At 42.3% G+C, this 19,371-nt stretch overlaps 1 protein-coding gene across 11 annotated transcripts in view; it reads left to right on the forward strand.

Moving 5' to 3' along the window:
* Nucleotides 1-19,371, forward strand: part of LOC109901733 (ras/Rap GTPase-activating protein SynGAP) — a 110,058-nt gene that overhangs the window by 36,873 nt on the left and 53,814 nt on the right. Inside the window, exon 1 of one of the 11 annotated variants that reach the window (XM_031786741.1) lies at nucleotides 16,328-18,417. The exons of the other annotated variants lie outside the window; for them this stretch is intronic. The gene's annotated coding sequence lies outside the window, so the exon portion shown is untranslated. Of the gene's footprint in view, nucleotides 1-16,327; nucleotides 18,418-19,371 lie in introns of those variants that run through there. 11 annotated transcript variants of the gene reach the window in all.

Genomic DNA, 19,371 nt, shown 5'->3' on the forward strand with positions numbered 1-19,371 from the left:
CCTGTGCCCAAGGAAGCGAAGGTAACCTGCCTAAATGATTACCGCCCTGCAGCACTCACGTCGGTAGCCATGAAGTGCTTTGAAAGGCTGGTCATGGCTCACATCAACAGCATCCTCCCGGATGCCCTAGACCCACTCCAATTCGCATACCGCCCCAACAGATCCACAGATGACGCAATCTCAATTGCACTCCACACTGCCCTTTCCCACCTGGACAAAAGGAACACCTATGTGAGAATGCTGTTCATTGACTACAGCTCAGCATTCAACACCATAGTGCCCACAAAGCTCATCACTAAACTAAGGACCCTAAATACCTCTCTCTGCAACTAGATCCTGGACTTCCTGATGGGCCGCCCCCAGGTGGTAAGGGTAGGCAACAACACGTCTGCCATGCTGGTCCTCAACACCTGGGCCCCTCAGGGGTGTGTACTTAGTCCCCTCCTGTACTCCCTGTTCACCCACGACTGCGTGGCCAAACACAACTCCAACACCATCATTAAGTTTGCTGATGAAACAACAGTGGTAGACATGATCATGACAATGAGGGAGCAGGTCAGAGAACTGGCAGTGTGGTGCCAGGACAACAACCTCTCCCTCAATGTGAGCAAGACAAAGGAGCTGATCGTGGACTACAGCAAAGAGTTTCAAGTTCCTTGGTGTCCACATCACCAACAAACTATCAGGTTCCAAACACACCAAGACAGTCATGAAGAGGGCACGACAACACTTTTTCCCCCTCAGGAGACTGAAAGTATTTGGCATGGGGTTCCCAGATCCTCAAAAATGTATACAGCTACACCATCGAGAGCATCCTGACCGTTTGGCCGTAAGCTCTACAGAGGGTAGTGCGTACAGCCCAGTACATCACTCGGGCCACGCTTCCTGCCTACCAGAACCCATATACTGTAATAGGCAATGTCAGAGGAAGGCCCATAAAATTGTCAGACTCCAGTCACCCAAGTCATAGACTGTTTTCTCTGCTACCGCACGGCAATTTCATTGTAAGGTCTACACTTGTTGTATTCGGCGCTTGTGACAAATAAAGTTTGATTTGATAGAGCAAGGTCAGCAAAAGGGACTTGATTATGTAATATAATGAGAGAAATAATCCTTTTAAATCTTTATTGGTATTGAAGTGCATGCTCCTGATCCTATTGGGTCTCTTGCAATAACGTTCATTCAAAGAGTACATTCTGTGCTAACAGAAGGAAAATATATTGTTTCCTCTCTCTCTTATTAACCTCCTCAAAATTGGATGTGATTATCTGCATTAATGAAGTTGGCCTTCGATGTTGTGTTACATTTTGAAATGGACTTTCACCACGGCTGCTCAGTCATTGAGAGGAATCCATGTTATGTGAATGAATTAACCTCAGGCTAAATCACAAACATAATGTAGCTAGCTAACTGCTTATCTGATTGATAGCCTTTGGCTGAATGGAAATTCAATGTAAAAACAAAACGTGTTGTTCGTATTTTCCTCCATTATAAACTTGTGTTTTCTGTCTACTGGAACAACATTGGCATATTGATATTTTATTTATAGGAGTTGTTCCACATCCCATCTTAAAGGTACAACACTAGCGTGTATAACTGAACTAATTTCTCCTCCAATAACTTTAAGGAAATGAATAATAATAAACAGTATAAATTATGGATTTCCCCCAGCCTTTTAACTCATTAAAACATCATGCAATGTCTTTGAGGTTCCACCAGGGACAAAACAACTGTCAGGTTAAGAGTGGAACTCAGAAGTGATTCATGTTTGCAGCATACTCCAGCAGCCACCGCTAACCTACCAACCCATCAACAACCTCAGTACAGTTACCATGCATGTCCGTAGTTTGTATATATTAGACTAGTGAGTCTGTTACTCAGATATATCTTTGTTTTGAGCAATTCAGCCTCCGTTGACACCAAAAATCTACTGCAACATTACGCAATATGATCCCATTAGCCAACCCCAATTATGCTATTCTCTGTTTGCTTCCACATGGGAATACCAAAGGACACTTCAATATGTTTTAATTGCAGCAGGAAGCATACATAGTACTGTAGCAGTATCAACAACAGTATTGTTTGTTTTAGTGAGACTATTAGTGCTATATAAAGTTAACAGTGCAGGATGACAGGTAGCCTGTGAGTCTGTCACTGAGGGAACTGCAAATCCACCCCCAAAGCTGCCGCTTGTCTTTGGAGAGATTTGCTGAGTCATCTTGCTGTCTTAATGTTGGAACTCCGAATGAATACAAATGGAGCTCTACTGGAGCTTTGTTTAACGGTTCGTGGACATGAGCAGGGGAACATTCACTGGGGAAAGGGGCAGAGAGAGAGAGAGAGAGAGAGAGAGAGAGGAAATGTGACATGAAGAGGAGCACTACAGGAGTAGGAGTGAAACCACTGCCCACATAAGACGGTGAATACCCACATCAGGCCTACTTTTGTTAAAAATATATATTTTGGCAGTCTGAATAAAGTCAATTTATCATCTGACCATATCCTGTGATTTATTTTACTCTTATTCAGCTCATTAAATAAATAAACACTAATACAGCTCGCTGACCTTTTGCATAGCCCCTTTTCCACCCCTGGCTTACCCCTACTAGCTAACCACTAGCAGTCTTGAAACACATCACTTATTAGCAGTTCAGCACATCAGCATTTCTCGCTGATACACAAAATCTGCTACACAAAATCAAGATAAACCTTAACCATCATAATAGACATTGAACTATACCCGAACTGGCAAAGACTCTGTTGTTGGCCGATTGTAGCTATAGCTAATGACATGCTAACCTGAGTGCTACAACTAGCAGCAGTAAACCCAGGTATAATGGCTAAAACAAACATTGACTACCATGATATCCTGCAAAAAAGATCAGGCAGTTCAGTGTGTACTGCCCCCACCACCGTAATGTTTTGTTGGTATAGGAGTTTCCGATAAATCTAATTCAAATTGCGAAAATATGTGTATAAGTGTCTAACATTTTTTTATAAACTTTTGTATAAGATGGAATATCAATCTACATTGTTAGATTTGTGGAAATATATTGTGCAACCTTCTCTTCAATAAGCGTAACAACCAGCAGAGAAGAGAGTGCTACTACACAGTAAATATGTATTCCTTGGGGCTGTATATTATAGAAAAATTTGGCAAATGTGATTTAAATATAACGTTTTTATAATCAACAGGTACCAGAGGTACCAGAAATGACATGTTAAGAAATGGAGGGAAGCACCATTGAAAATACCATGCCTAAATTAGAAAATAGCTTTTTATGCAGAGCAGCTATGTAAATGTCGACATTATGTAAGTGCTCACATATCCTGTGATATATCCTGAGGATGAAATAGAGCAATAACAATAATAACAGCAGTAGCAGCACAGCTCCTGGTTTGACTGGCAGTTGTCCATGGATCTCTTGTGTAGGCTGGTTTCCCTTCCTCAGCCCTGAGTGTGTAAGTCAGCTTTCATACATTGGTTGGCTGTAGTCTTAAAATACTTCCCTCTGCAAAATATCTCTCTGCACTGAGACTAGGGTCAGGGATTTACTGCAACTTTCTTCAACTTCAATTAAACTCAGTCTCAAATAGCCACCTGTCCCTTTAAATAGCTGGGCATCGGCACACATTGCAGCAAATACACAAGTATTCAGACCCTTTGCTATCAGACTCAAAATTGAGCTCAGGTGCATCCTGTTTCCATTGATCATTCTTGAGATGTTTCTACAACTTGATTGGAGACCACCTGTGGTAAATTCAATTGATTGGACATGATTTGGAAAGGCACACACCCGTCTATATAAGGTCCCACAGTTCACAGTGCATGTCAGAGCAAAAATCAAGCCATGAGGTTGAAGGAATTGTCCGTAGACCTCCGAGACAGAATTGAGTCAATGCACAGATCTGGGGAAGGGTACCAAAACATTTCTGCAGCATTGAAGGTCCCCAAGAACACAGTGACCTCCATCATTCTTACAAGTTTGGAACTACCAAGACTCTTGCTAGAGCTGGCCGCCCGGCCAAACTGGGCAATCGAGGGAGAAGTGCCTTGGTCAGGGAGGTGACCAAGAACCCGATTGTCAATCTGACAGAGCTCTGGAGTTCCTCTGTGGAGATGGGAGAACCTTCCAGAAGGACAACCATCTCTGCAGCACTCCACAAATCAGGCTTTTATGGTAGAGTGGCAAGACAGAAGCCCCTCCTCTGTAAAAGGCACATGACAGCCTGCTTGGAGTTTGCCAAAAGGCACCTAACATGCTGACCAGACCGGTCACGTCGCGTGCACGAGCGTCGCAAAATAAATGTAGAAATCAATGTTATTCAATTATTACACCCACACTGCTCGCACGTGCCAACGAGCGTCTGCGATGCCAAGGGCTAAAATAGAACTAATTTCTATTTCTGACGCAGATCGCGCTGAAAGTCCTGCCTCTCCCATCTCCTCATTGGTTTATAGAAACAGGTTCCCATGTGCCATCTCCTCATTGGTTATACCCACGTGGGTGATTGAAAGATGAACTGTTTTGCCAGTAGTCATGGTAACACTATGAAAGTTTAGATGCCAATCACCATATAAGTTCAAAGATGAAAAAGCCTGGAAGGAGGAGAGATGACTACAAACTATTCGGTTGGCCGTTTTATGTATGGATTAATTGGCAGAGTAGAGGAGCATGTGCATTTCATGTAAAATAACAACTCAATGTTTATATCCCAGGACAAATTAGCTAGCAACAGCAAGCTAGCTAAATAGGACAAATTAGCTAGCAAGTGCAAGCTAACTAGTTAAATTGCCATACATGTTTAATGGTTTTCGACCTGTCCCCAAATATAGCTAATTTGTTCAGAGTTTGTTTTGATATTTCAACCTGCGTGTCGTGATCGCGTTTGGTGTAGGGGGACAAAATACATTTATGCACGATAGTGCACGATGGCGAAAGCGCGCAGCTGGTTTGGGTTCCGTGTAAAGACTCTCAGACCATGAGAAACAAGATTCTCTGGTCTGATGAAACCAAGATTAAACTCTTTGCACTGGAGCGTCACATCTGGAGGAAACCTGGCACCATCCCTATGGTGAAGCATGGTGGTGGCAGCATTATGCTGTGGGGATGTTTTTCAGTGGCAGGGATTGGGAGACTAGTCAGGATCGAGGCAAAGTACAGAGAGATCCTTGATGAAAACCTGCTCCAGAGTGCTCAGGACCTCAAGACAACGCAGGAGTGACTTCCCCACAAGTCTTTGAATGTCCTTGAGTGGCCCAGCCAGAACCTGGACTTGAACCCGATCAAATATCATCGGCGAGACCTGAAATTAGCTGACAGAGCTTGAGATGATCTGCCGAGAAGAATGGGAGAAACTCCCCAAATACAGGTGTGCCAAGCTTGTAGCGTCATACCCAAGAAGACTTGAGGTTGTAATCACTGCCAAAGGTGCTTAAACAAAGTACTGAGTAAAGGGTCTGAATAATGTGAATGTGATATCTGTTTTTTATTTTTAAGACATGTTCTTAAAAAATAAGTTTTCACTTTGTCAATATGACGTATTGGGTTTAGATTGATGAGGGGAAAAAACAATTTAATACATATTAGAATAAGGCTGTAACATAACAAAATTTGGAAAAAGTCAAGGGGTCTGAATACTTTCCGAAGGCACTGTATAGACCAAGGTCATGGTCAAATTGCGTGGGTCAAATTGCGGGTCAAATTGACCCAGAACATCATGGATGTCACTATTCCGGTAGCCGGTCTAATTTAATTGTAAAACATGTAATTATGGGGTCAACCGAGTGGCACAGAATTCTAAGGCACACATTGCAGTGCTAGAAGCGTTACTACATACCCGGGTTCATTTCCGGGCTGTGCCACAACTGGCCGGGAGTCCCATAGGACGGCGCACAATTGACCCAGCGTCGCCCGGATTAGGGGAGGGTTTTACTTGGCTCAGTTCTCTAGCGACACCTTGTGACTTTTTAAAATTATCCTACAGAGTCACAAGCAGGTAAGACGTGTTGTTTCTGCAGTTTCCAAATTACTCTTAAAAATGACCCATTGAGCTGTTTTTCAAAATACAACTTTTTGGCAGAATTACTGTGATTACTGTCAACACTCAAAGCACTTATATTTAAGCTCAAAATATGCCACTCTGTTTTTTTAATGCATTTTCTTAAATTCATAATGTTCCTTAAGACCTCCAGGGGACCATGACACAACATCCCAAGAACATTTTAAAAATGTCTTTGGGGTTGTCCCCGGGTCCAACCAGGAACTACACAAATCCTCCAGGGGACCATGACACAACATACTAAGAACGTTCATTGGAACCTTCAGGGGTCAAACCTGGTACTATAAAAAGGCCCCCCAGAGAACGTTCCATTGGGACCATTGCACAATGTCCTAATGAAAGTCATGCGAACGTCCGAGAAAGGTCCTGACATGGTCTTCAGTTACGTCCTGGGAACGTACAAGCAACTAGACGGAAGTAACCCAAATAATTTTTATTTGGGACCATTATGCAACGTTCTAAGAAAGTCAATGGGATAACATCACACTGAGACCATTTAGGGACCTAATGGGAATGCCGCCAAATGTCCACTGGTCATCTCCTGTTTACTGGGATATAGACTAGAACAGTGGTCACCAACCTTTTCTTTATTGAGATCACATTCTCAATGAGCTGAGTGCAATTGTCTGCTGGGCACAGGAGATCAAGTGTGCCTACAATGTAGCCTTTTGTGTGATGTCAGTTAAATTATCTGTAGCCTATAGGGCCAGTGAATGGGAAAATAAGTACAGGGCAAAGTTATATTTACAATGAAATTAACTTCCTAAAAATGATAGGCTATTTACATTGACTGGGGAAAAATGTGGCTATTTTCATATACAGTAAGAGTGGTCAGATTTTTTCCATGTTCTGTAGGCCCTCAAGCTAGGTCAGTGGCGAGTCTCAAGCTAGGTCAGTGGCAACCCGTCATTCAGGGCAGGTGGGGCAGAGCCTGTTTTGAGACCCACCTGTTTAGTTAAAAAGAAAAATATATATATTTTTGCCTGTTTTGCTTGTTATTCTGGCATTAATGTGTCACATATCAGTTTGCAAACAATGTAAAACAAAAATGTATTGAGTTGATAAAGCTGCATGCAGACATGGTCTCTCTTTTGCTTTCTTGAGTAAGGCAGCTCCAAAATGCAAGTGTTTCAGCCTAGCTCAGTGCTTTCTGTGGAGGGGCAGCCAGCAGAAAATACAGAGCATAGGGTTTGTTAATCTTCTTATGTTGCTCCGTGATTGGCTCAGTGTTCTGTCACTCATGGGGACACTACGTCATCTCAAAATCTACAGGGAGAGCTAGAAAGTTCAAACCCCCTTGGGTGCTGCCATAGATTTACATTAGAAGTGCCCATCCAAGAAGGCTCAAGGTCGTTGGCCACAGATAAAATGACATCAAACCACGTTATATCTACAGTAGCTTTGATTGGACTGATCATGTCAACATCATACTTTCAAAATCTTAACTAGTAAGTTAGGGAAAACAGTCATTATCATGAATCACATCAACAATCTACTGGCAAATCCTTTTCAATCTTTGTCATATGAAGAGAAATTATAGATAAAATGTATCGGTGCTCATCGGCCATTGGACATAAACATTACACAACAACAATGAGTGGTTTGGAAGGAATCAGTGGCTAACTGCAAGCATTGCAAAGCAATCACAATTTTGCTTCCCCTGCCTGCTATTCGGTGGAGAGGGTGTGTGGTCCAAGTCTGGGTTTAAGGGTATCTTTTCAAAGCTTAAAAGGATAAACATTCACACGCAACACCATGGGCCAGAAAAGGTTGAATACATTAGCCATGCTGTCAATCCAGCATGACTTCTGCCACGTTCAAAACAACTAGAAAAGCAGAACTGAGAAATCTCAGTGACTTCAGTGTGTTCTTGACAACTGGGAACTCTGAGAAAACGAGCTCCGACTGGGAAAATACGTTTTGAACGGTCATCCAATACGAAATTCCAAGTCGGGAACTCAGGCCTCTTTCTAGAGCTCCGACCTGAAGATATCATGATTCGATCAGGTTTTTTTCCGAGTTCCCAGTTGTCCTGAAAGCACCATAAATGTAGAGAATGAAAGACTTTGATGACAAAGTTTCATGACAAAATTTGCCCACAATAAGGACCGCTGTGCCACCTTCCTGTTCAAGTGACCACAACACAATGGTGAGTCCTAGAATGTCTTGTATGCTGCTGCATAAATTATGTAATATGCAAGGGAGATACAGTGGGGCAAAAAAGTATTTAGTCAGCCACCAATTGTTCAAATTCTCCCACTTAAAAATATGAGATAGGCCTGTCATTTTCATCATAGGTACACTTAAACTATGACAGACAAAATGAGAAGGAAAAAAATCCCTGAAAATCACATTGTAGGATTTTTTATGAATTTATTTGCAAATGATGGTGAAAAATAAGTATTTGGTCAATAACAAAAGTTTATCTCAATACTTTGTTAAATACCCTTTGTTGGCAATGACAGAGGTCAAACGTTTTCTGTAAGTCTTCACAAGGTTTTCACACACTGTTGCTGGTATTTTGGCCCATTCCTCCATGCAGATCTCCTCTAGAGCAGTGATGTTTTGGGGCTGTTGCTGGGCAACACGGACTTTCAACTCCCTCCAAAGATTTTCTATGGGGTTGAGATCTGGAGACTGGCTAGGCCACTCCAGGACCTTGAAATGCTTCTTACGAAGCCACTCCTTCGTTTCCCGGGTGGTGTGTTTGGGATCATTGTCATGCTGAAAGACCCAGCCACGTTTCATCTTCAATGCCCTTGCTGATGGAAGGAGTGTCACACCCTGACCATAGTTTGCTTTGTATGTTTCTATATTTTGTTGGTCAGGGTGTGATCTGAGTGGGCATTCTATGTTGGATGTCTAGTTTGTCTGTTTCTGTGTTTGGGCCTGATATGGTTCTCAATCAGAGGCAGGTGTTAGTCATTGTCTCTGATTGGGAACCATATTTAGGTAGCCTGTTTTGTGTTGGGTTTTGTGGGTGATTGTCTATGTTGATTGCTTGTGTCAGCACACTTCTCATTAGCGTCACAGTCATTATTTTGTTTATTGTTTTTGCATAGTGTGTGTCAGTGTTCAGTGTTTTCTTTATTAAATTTCATCATGAACATATACCACGCCGCATTTTGGTCCTCCGATCCTTCTCGCCTTCAAATGAAGAGGAGGACGCCCGTGACAAGGAGGTTTTCACTCAAAATCTCACGATATATGGCCCCATTCATTCTTTCCTTTACACGGATCAGTCGTCCTGGTCCCTTTGCAGAAAAACAGCCCCAAAGCATGATGTTTCCACCCCCATGCTTCACAGTAGGTATGGTGTTCTTTGGATGCAACTCAGCATTCTTTGTCCTCCAAACACGAAGAGTTGAGTTTTTACCAAAAAGTTATATTTTGGTTTCATCTGACCATATGACATTCTCCCAATCTTCTGGATCATCCAAATGCTCTCTAGCAGACTTCAGATGGGCCTGGACATGTACTGGCTTAAGCAGGGGGACACATCTGGCACTGCAGGATTTAAGTCCCTGGCGGCGTAGTGTGTTACTGATAGTAGACTTTGTTACTTTGGTCCCCGCTCTCTGCAGGTCATTCACTAGGTCCCCCCGTGTGGTTCTGGGATTTTTGCTCACGGTTCTTGTGATCATTTTGACCCCACGGGGTGAGATCTTGTGTGGAGCCCCAGATCGAGGGAGATTATCAGTGGTCTTGTATGTCTTCCATTTCCTAATAATTGCTCCCACAGTTAATTTCTTCAAACCAAGATGCTTACCTATTGCAGATTTAGTCTTCCCAGCCTGGTGCAGGTCTACAATTTTGTTTCTGGTGTCCTTTGACAGCTCTTTGGTCTTGGCCATAGTGGAGTTTGGAGTGTGACTGTTTGAGGTTGTGGACAGGTGTCTTTTATACTGATAACAAGTTCAAACAGGTGCCAGTAATACAGGTAATGAGTGGAGGACAGAGGAGCCTCTTAAAGAAGAAGTTACAGGTCTGTGAGAGCCAGATATCTTGCTTGTTTGTAGGTGACCAAATACTTATTTTCCACCATCATTTGCAAATAAATTCATTAAAAATCCTACAATGTGATTTTCTGGATTTTTTTTCTCATTGTGTCTGTCATTGTTGAAGTGTACCTATGATGAAAATTACAGGCCTCTCTCATCTTTTTAAGTGGGAGAACTTGCACAATTGGTGGCTGACTAAATACTTTTTTTGCCCCACTGTATGTATACTGCAGCTAAGAAAGTAATAGTAAGTGTATGTTGTGTAGTAAACTGTTAGAAACCCATGTGCATCACCTTAATAATTTGGTCCCTTTCCCCCTCATAACTTAGCCTACTGTTCTGACTTTGTGGTGCACATGTAGCCTATATGATGACATTTCATCATCAATATTTGATGATGAAAAGTCATCATCAAATATTGTAAGAGCTTTCATTGTCTGCTTATACAGTATGCCCCCTTTATTTATCATTTGGTTCTGACTTGGTGTAGAGGGAGAATACTGTAAGAATGGACCATGTTCTGAATTCTGTCGCTGTACATTTCAAAAGTTATCTTAGATGGCTTAATCATGTCTTAATCAAAATTACAAATTGCCTCTTATTCGCTCATCGTTCCCTTATGCTATGGATTGTACATCTAAATTGTCAGTAGAAACCACATTTCTTTAAGCAAGTCAGCCATATCCCAGCTATGTTTTTTTTAAAGGCAGTAAATGAGGTTGAATTAATTGTTTTTCGCTGTATGCTCGTCGAAGCTGCTGTAGACATGGTGCCCTAAGCCAGGGGTTCTCAAAAATAATATACAATGTAATATTATTAATCTACAATGTATGTTCTTAACCCTGGGCAACATAGGCCTGGTAGGTTTACAGGAATATTGGTATCCACAATAAGCCTATTCTCCACTAATTGTATTCTCCCCCACAATAAAAAAATAAAAAACAACAACATAAATGCACTGTAATTTAAGCTTTAAAACTGCCCCATGTTCTCTCTGCCTCATTAAAAAATGTGTAGAATTGCAGGAAAGGAGCTTTAAAGCTGCAAGGTGTTCTCTCCGATGCCAAGAGGCAGGCCTTTAAAACATTCCTTCCCAGGGCTCGAGACTTGGTTCGTCCAGCCATGCACGGCCAAAGTCATAGTAAAGCTTATTGTATGCTATTCTTATCTCACTGGAGTTGTGTTCTGACTATGGAATTCCCTGCAGACAAAACTTAAACTTGAGACTCTTGTCCCCCTGTTGCCCAATTTGTATTTTTGTATTGCTTGTAACTGTTTCGGGTAATGCAAGTTATTGTGCTGTTAGTAGAATAACCTATGCGTAAATGTAATCTGTTGCTGTATTTTTTTGTGTTATCTGTGATTGTTTTGTTTGTCTTGTCTCGTTTCTTAATCATTGTACCTAAACTGTATGTGTAAACATGTATATGCAGGGCCCAGCTGTAAAAGAGACCTTGGTCTCAGTCTGTGTTCCTTGTTGAAATAAAGGTATAATAATAATGAAGAGTTCCCTGATGAATTTGCTATCACAAAAGGTGTCCCCTGCCCCCAAAACCCCTGATCTAAGCTATCCAATTGGCCAACGGAATGCCTACAGGTGCACCTGATTTAGCTCTCTTGGCCCGCCGAGTTTGTATCTTCAGACAAATAAAATGGTTAAAAATGGGAACACTTCGCCTACCCGGCACGCAGGGCAGATGAATCAAGTGCACCTATCGCATTATTGGCAAAAAGGCTACTACAAAAATATATATTTTTAAATTGCCAGCATGATTGTACCTTTCGTTTAAGCTGCTGTACCAAAATAGTAGTTATTGCTGCATCCTCCACATAAATGTCATAATGGGTACTGGGTGGCTGTATCACTGTCATTTGACCAAATGAGATCGATCGGGGCAGGCAGGCAGTTGCGGCCTTTTTCATTATCCCACATGAATCGTTCTGAAAACGACTGTTGAGTTCCATAAGTTGTCTGTCCAATATCTCATTCCATTATGCCTGTAAATCCAAGTTGCTCCTAACGGGGGCTGCATTCCCCACTGCATGGGTCCTGAGATCCTCAAAAGGTTCTACAGCTGCAACATCGAGAGCATCACTGCCTGGTACAGCAATAGCAGTAGTGCGTATGGCATAGGACATCACTGGGGCTAAGGTGCCTGCCATCCAGGACCTCTACACCAGGCGGTGTCAGAGGAAGGCCCTAGAAATGTGTCAAAGACCCTAGCCACCCCAGTCATAGACAGTTCTCTCTATTACCGCATGGCAAGCGGTACCGGAGTGCCAAGTCTAGGACAAAAAGGCTTCTCAACAGTTTTTACCCCCAAGCCATAAGACCCCTGAATAGGTAATCAAATGGCTACCCAGACTATTTGCATTGTGTGCCCCCCCAACCCCTCTTTTACGCTACTGCTACTCTCTGTTTATCATACAGTATATGCATAGTCACTTTAACTATACATTCATGTACATACTACCTCAACTGGCCCGACCAACGAGTTCTCCTGCATATTGGCTAACCAGGGAATCTGCATTGTGTCCCGCCACCCGCCAACCCCTCTTTTACACTACTGCTACTCTCTGTTCATCATATATGCATAGTCACTTTAACCATATCTATATGTACATACTACCTCAATCAGCCCGATTAACCAGTGTCTGTATGTAGCCTCGCTACTGTATATAGCCTCGCTACTGTATGTAGCCTCGCTACTTTTATAGCCTCGCTACTGTATATAGCCTCGCTACTGTATGTAGCCTCGCTACTTTTATAGCCTCGCTACTGTATATAGCCTCATTACTGTATGTAACCTTGCTACTTTTATAGCCTCGCTACTGTATATAGCCTCGCTACTGTATATAGCCTCATTACTGTATGTAACCTCGCTACTTTTATAGCCTCGCTACTGTATATAGCCTCGCTACTCTATATAGCCTCGCTACTCTATATAGCCTCGCTACTGTATATAGCCTCGCTACTGTATGTAGCCTCGCTACTGTATATAGCCTCGCTACTGTATATAGCCTCGCTACTGTATATAGTCTCGCTACTCTATATAGCCTCGCTACTCTATATAGCCTCGCTACTGTATATAGCCTCGCTACTGTATATAGCCTCGCTACTCTATATAGCCTCGCTACTGTATATAGCCTCGCTACTGTATATAGCCTCGCTACTTTTATAGCCTCGCTACTGTATATAGCCTCGCTACTGTATGTAGCCTCGCTACTTTTATAGCCTCGCTACTGTATATAGCCTCGCTACTGTATGTAGCCTCGCTACTTTTATAGCCTCGCTACTGTTATTTTTCACTGTCTTTTTACTTTTGTTTTTATTTCTTTACGTACCTATTGTTCACCTAATACCTTATTTACACTATTGGTTAGAGCCTGTTGTATTCGGCGCATGTGACAAATAAACTTTGATTTGATTTGATGTAACATTTTTTGTACTGGCATAAAGTTTGAGTTGCCAAACTTTGCTGGCAGTTTTCTGTTTCGAGAACTGGTAGCTAACATCCCAATTGTGGATTCATCTGTAAGCTTAAGGATTTTATCAAAATCACCACTCAAGCCACCCGTGCCTACGCCCCTGACACACACACAAACACACACACACACACACACACACACACACACACACACACACACACACACACACACACACAAACACACACACAAACACACACACACACACACACACACACACAGTGCAGTATTCACAACACAAGCCCACGCATTCTCTTGCATGTGAAGATATTTGCATGGATGTTCGCACATCTTCTGTAGATACCCTACGGCCTCACACCCATAACACATACATCGCCTTCCCATTTACAACATCCCATTCACCCACCATATGGTGTGAATACTGTATCTCCCCATCTCCCATCCATTCTTACTCTATAACTTACTGATAGACCAAGTATATGAGCTCCTTTCTAGCTTCACAGAGCGTGGTGGAGCCTTTAGTTGACAGTCAGTCAGAGTGGGAGTGTTGGCCTGACAACACCGGTATTCTGTCTCTGGAAAACCACGTGCCTCCGGAGCTGCAGCACACGGCTGTGTGCAAATATTCAATTAAGAGCCTGACTAGTGCAGCTGGAGAGCCTGGTAACGACACTCTACGTGTGAAAACAGAGCCAGAGAGCCGAGTTAGATATAATAGATATACAATAGATACCTATAGGGGCATTGAGATAAAGGTGTTAGAGACATACACAAGAAAAGGGCAACCAGTGAAGAACAAACACAACCCATATTTATGCTTATTTATTTTCCCTTTTGTACTTTTACAACACTGTATATATACATAATATGACATTTGTAATGTCTTAATTGTTTTGAAACTTCTGTATGTGTAATGTCTACTGTTGATTTCTATTGTTTATTTTACATTTGTATATTATCTACCTCACTTGCTTTGGCAATGGTAACACATGTTTCCCATGCCAATAAAGCCCCTTGAATTGAATTGAGAGAGGGGCGGAGAGATAGAGACATAGACATAGGGAGAGAGGGGGGAGAGAGAGAGATGGAGAGATAGAGAGAGCGATAAACAGACATAGAGAGACAGAGAGAGAGAGGGGGGCGAGAGAGATAAACAGAGAGATGGAGAGGTAGAGAGAGAGAGAGAGAGAGAGAGAGGGGCTAGAGCAAGCTCTAAATACAATATGTACTACATGAAGGAAAGTTGGCCATCATATCGACATGTAATATCCGTTATGACTTCAAGAAGACCACACCGCACTGTCCTTATATTTCTCAGCAATACTCTCCTATCAATAGCTATTTTTGCCTCTTTTGTGTAAACGGATGTACTGGCATAAATGCTCTTGTATATGACGTGAGGACCAAGGTTGTTTTTTATCTTTGCTTGGTCACTTTCTTCAACTCCCTCCATTTCAACTCCATCCATTTAATTGTGTATGGCAGTAACAACTACTGATTCTTGGCTAACCCATTTGTAGCAACTGGCATGCACCTATTTGAGATGCACAAAGAGGAAATATAGCAAAAGCATACAAATGCAAAAGGAGAGAGTCAGGGTCTATGAAAGCCATAAAGGAGAGAAATGATTGACATCTTGCGTTAGAGATATGGTCCTCTGGATTGGTATAGCATTAACTGTTGGGGTTGTGTGTCTGTACTGTAAACTGTGTCTGTACTGTAAACTGTGTCTGTGCCTCCAATGCGTTCCCAGTTTCCCACGTGCCTGTGCCCACCATTGCCAACATCCCAGTTTACTCTATAGCCTTGGCACTCCACCTAGCAAGCTGGCACTGTGCACGCTTCAAGTGTGTCCTCGTTTCATACCATCCCTCTATCCTATCTGATGGAGAGAGACAGGGAGAGAACTATGTGAACGGGTTGGACATTTGTATTGCATGGAGTAAGCAAGGGATGTGAAAAGGAAGAGTAAATGACAGTGGTGAGAGAGACGGAAAGATTACTACAATAGTACATCCGCCTTAGGTTCACATCACTAATGGTAACCATGGAAATAATTATAGAGCAGACACACAGACGTTAGAGAGAGAGTGAGAGAGAGGGAGCAAGGGGGGGGGGGGGGGTGAACAAGAGAAAATGTGTGTGTGGGAGGGGGTGTAGTAAATTGTTTTCTGCAATACTTAAATTAACCAATCCCTGTAATTCTTATCGCTCAGTGTCTTACTAACTGTAATGCGATGGGTTAAAAAGTAAAAAGTTGGTCCAAGCTTACAGTTGTCATGGAAACAGATCCAAGTCACCCTTTACCCATTTGGAAATACTGATGGCTTTAAATATACTATAAAGTGCCTTCACCGGCGATGTCTTAAGTGACTGAAATTAAAAATGTCTGGCTTTTTAGCTGTTGGTGATAAAAGAGTACCGCAAATTGTGCTTTGATGTAGGTCTACGTGAAGATAGGCATAGCGTTTTGTCACCATTACAGGTGTGTTTGGGTACTTTTGATGTACTCAGTTATCATTGCCTTTCTTTCCATGATAGATCATGTTATTTGCATTGAAACCATTACACCTACCCCAGATTTGTCTTGTGTCTCTGTGTGTGTTTCTGTATAGATGAGCGGGTTGCAACTTTCAGTGTCATAGTCATATTGTTACGCTCATGCCTCCCACACATTTGCCCCTAGCTCTGAACCTCTCATTCTCCCAGATGTGTGTGTGTGAGTGAGAGGGGGCAGGAAGAGAATGATGAAGGGGGTGGAGAGAGAAAAAGAGAGAGCGCATTCTGGGCACCTCATACTAGTACTGTACTTACAATCACTCCATTACTCGACTCCCACACCCTTTCAAAAACATCGCTGTCCTATCCCTTTAACAAAACTGAGATCGAGCGAGAGAGAGGGAGATGTGAAGGCAAAGCAAGGCAAGGCATAAGTGCTGCTCCAACCATATACACCTGTGTGACACAGTCTCGTTCGACATAGGTTGGATAAGACCTCCATCGAAGGAGAGGCGGATTACTTGAGGATGGACTATAATTTCTAGCAACTGGATAACTGGACACTGTTCACTTTCGTGTTGCTGTTTCGCCGTTATTTTTGTATGACGTTTGCGTTTTGATGGTCACCAATGATTCGCGGTTCCTGTACTTGCAAGAGTAGCCTGTCCAGGCGCTGGCACAGCATCTGCTAAACTGCTGCTAGTTCAATATTCTCTGCCGATTTGGGAACTAAGAAAGCATCGGTCTATCAACGGAAAGAGGACTTCGAATATCTTTCCCCTTGTATAAGAGTAGGACTTGTCGGAGCGCATCCGAACGCGCACTAGCCTATTTCCAATAATTGGCACACAGGACAGGCGGACCTCACGAACCCCCTCCACTCACACACATACACAGCTGCAGATGTCATGGGTTGATCTGCTTATTGTAAAAAACTAAAACTAAAACTACAAAACATTAACCAAAAAGTGTTATTATTATTTATTTTAATCATTATTTTATTTTCCGAAATCGAAATTGAGGTCTTGTAGAAAATCTATCCTCCACACCTGGACAACATCATTTTGTGGATAGAAGGCATAAAATTACTCAATTACAACCAAAACATGAGAGAAATTCGCCTCTGTAGATCTTCTGTAGGTTACCGAGGAAACGGCCGCGGGATTGGGGGCGAGGGCACCGGTGCGAGGGGACAGGGAGAGGCCGGGGAAGAGGAGCTCTCAGCGCGACTGCCCGCCGCGGAACAGCCGCTGCCGGTGCTGGAGAGCTTGGCTGGGGGGAGGTGGTGGAAGAATGAACCATACATCCGTGAGGAATTATAACAGTCGCTGACTTTGGAGACATAGCCTATTTCTAATTCGTCATATTTTTCCATATGGATATACTACTGTAAGAGACGTCTACAAATTCAATCAAGTATAGCTTAGGATAGCTAATATTTTGGTGTTATTTATGTGTGGGGAAATAGTAGCCTACAAAATCATCCTTATTCTCTGTAAGCTTACATGTGGCACTTTAAGGTCATCATAAATATATTTATGAGCACTTTTCAAAAGTATACAGCTTGAAGTTTAGACACTGCACCTTATGAGAAAACTACTGCCTCCCTTCATTGACCTATACACAAATGCCACGAGTAAGGCTATTCATTTTCCCTCTCCTAAATTGTACTTATAAAAACCTCTCATATTTATTTCACTGAGTTAAAATAGATTTTTTTTCATGAGTGAAACATTAAGTTGATCTAGAGATTCCTATTTCAAGATGCCTGGATAGTAAAGTCTGGTAATCAAGTCATTTATATGTGTATTTATGTGTTGAATATTTAAAGTGTGGACAAAGTTGTTGATAGTTATTTGGCTGTATATTCATTTTTGATTAGAATATATTCTACCGTCTTTGCTTGCTGGTGTTATTTAAATTGGATTCTTTGCTTGAGAATTGACCTCAAGCACTGCCTGAGCAATATATCTGTATGGCCAACTCATAGTCTCAGACCTGCAGATGCTGAACTCAATAGGTGAGGCACTTACCTGCTTGACAGCAACCCAGACAAATGCACTTAGGCTATCAGACAAATGCCATGACACACATTCACAATCACGTCCAGTGTCAGCAGATACTCACTGACACCAATGTATTTAATTATATATAGACACTAATGTCAAGGCATAGTGGAGGAGCATTGATTTACAGCAAGTTTGGGCCCAAAGGAATGTGACAACGACAACAATATCAAACAGACACAGACCGTGGAAAACTATGGTAACTCAAGACAAAGTTGGATATCTAAAGTTGTTTGCTTCGAATTGCCTCCACTTTCTTATCGTGGGCTGAATAGACGATGGACATCTGAAGATACTTTAGAGGTCTGGGATCGAAGCACCACACCTCTCATCTTTCTTAGGTAGGAATCAACACCGTCTTCAACACCAAAGTTGTCATCTGATGTTTCATGTCTCATCTTGGTCATGACCAAGTATGTTGCATTCACCAGATTCTATTCAGGTTCTATACAGTAGGAACAGGCTTTTTGGATTTTTGGATTGTCATGACAACGTATCCTTTCTGACATGCATCAAATTACACTAAGTAAGCTGCCGCTGCCTGCTAAGTGGCAAGCCTAAAAGCTCGACATTGTTTATCTGTTAAATCATTCATCAATTAAAACTCAGAAATTACTCCTAAGTGTGCATACCATAGAAATAATGAATTAGAATGGGTAAGGCCAAGTCAGTTTGACAGTACACTCAATATGATCACCGGTATTACCCATCACGGAACATTGACTTGAATGAGGATATCAGTTCTATAGATTCTATGTCTATGGCTCAGACATCCTCTAAGGCGTGGTCATACATGTAGAGACATGACCTACATGTTTTGAAATACGTCAAGAAAGATCAACTACAATGGAGTATAGTGTATGTTGCACACAGGAGAGACGATCCTACGTTTGGATTTACAGTTCTTGGATCAAAAGCTAACAGGTCTGCAGACCAGCATTATATGAAAAACAATGGAAAACATACAAAAAGGCCCTCACTCTGGCTATTGTACTCTCTCTCTCTCTCTCTCTCTCTCTCTCTCTCTCGCTCTCTCTCTCTCTCTCTCGCTCTGTCACTCTCTCTCCTTCGCTGTTTTCCTTCTACCTTTCTACCTCTTGCTTTCTTGCGTTTACTCTCCTGTCTTGCTCTGTCCCTCCCACTCGTTCTCACTCTATACATCCATCTCTCTCCCTCTCTCTCCTTCCTCTCGCTCTCTGCTCTCTCTCGCTCTTTTACTCCCTCCCTCTCCCTCCCTCCCCATCCTGTCTCTCTGAGGGACTAAGCTCGAAGCTGTTGCCACCCACACGTTTCAT

This window comes from Oncorhynchus kisutch, linkage group LG13 (genome assembly GCF_002021735.2).
Source record: "Oncorhynchus kisutch isolate 150728-3 linkage group LG13, Okis_V2, whole genome shotgun sequence".
Lineage (NCBI taxonomy): Eukaryota > Metazoa > Chordata > Actinopteri > Salmoniformes > Salmonidae > Oncorhynchus > Oncorhynchus kisutch.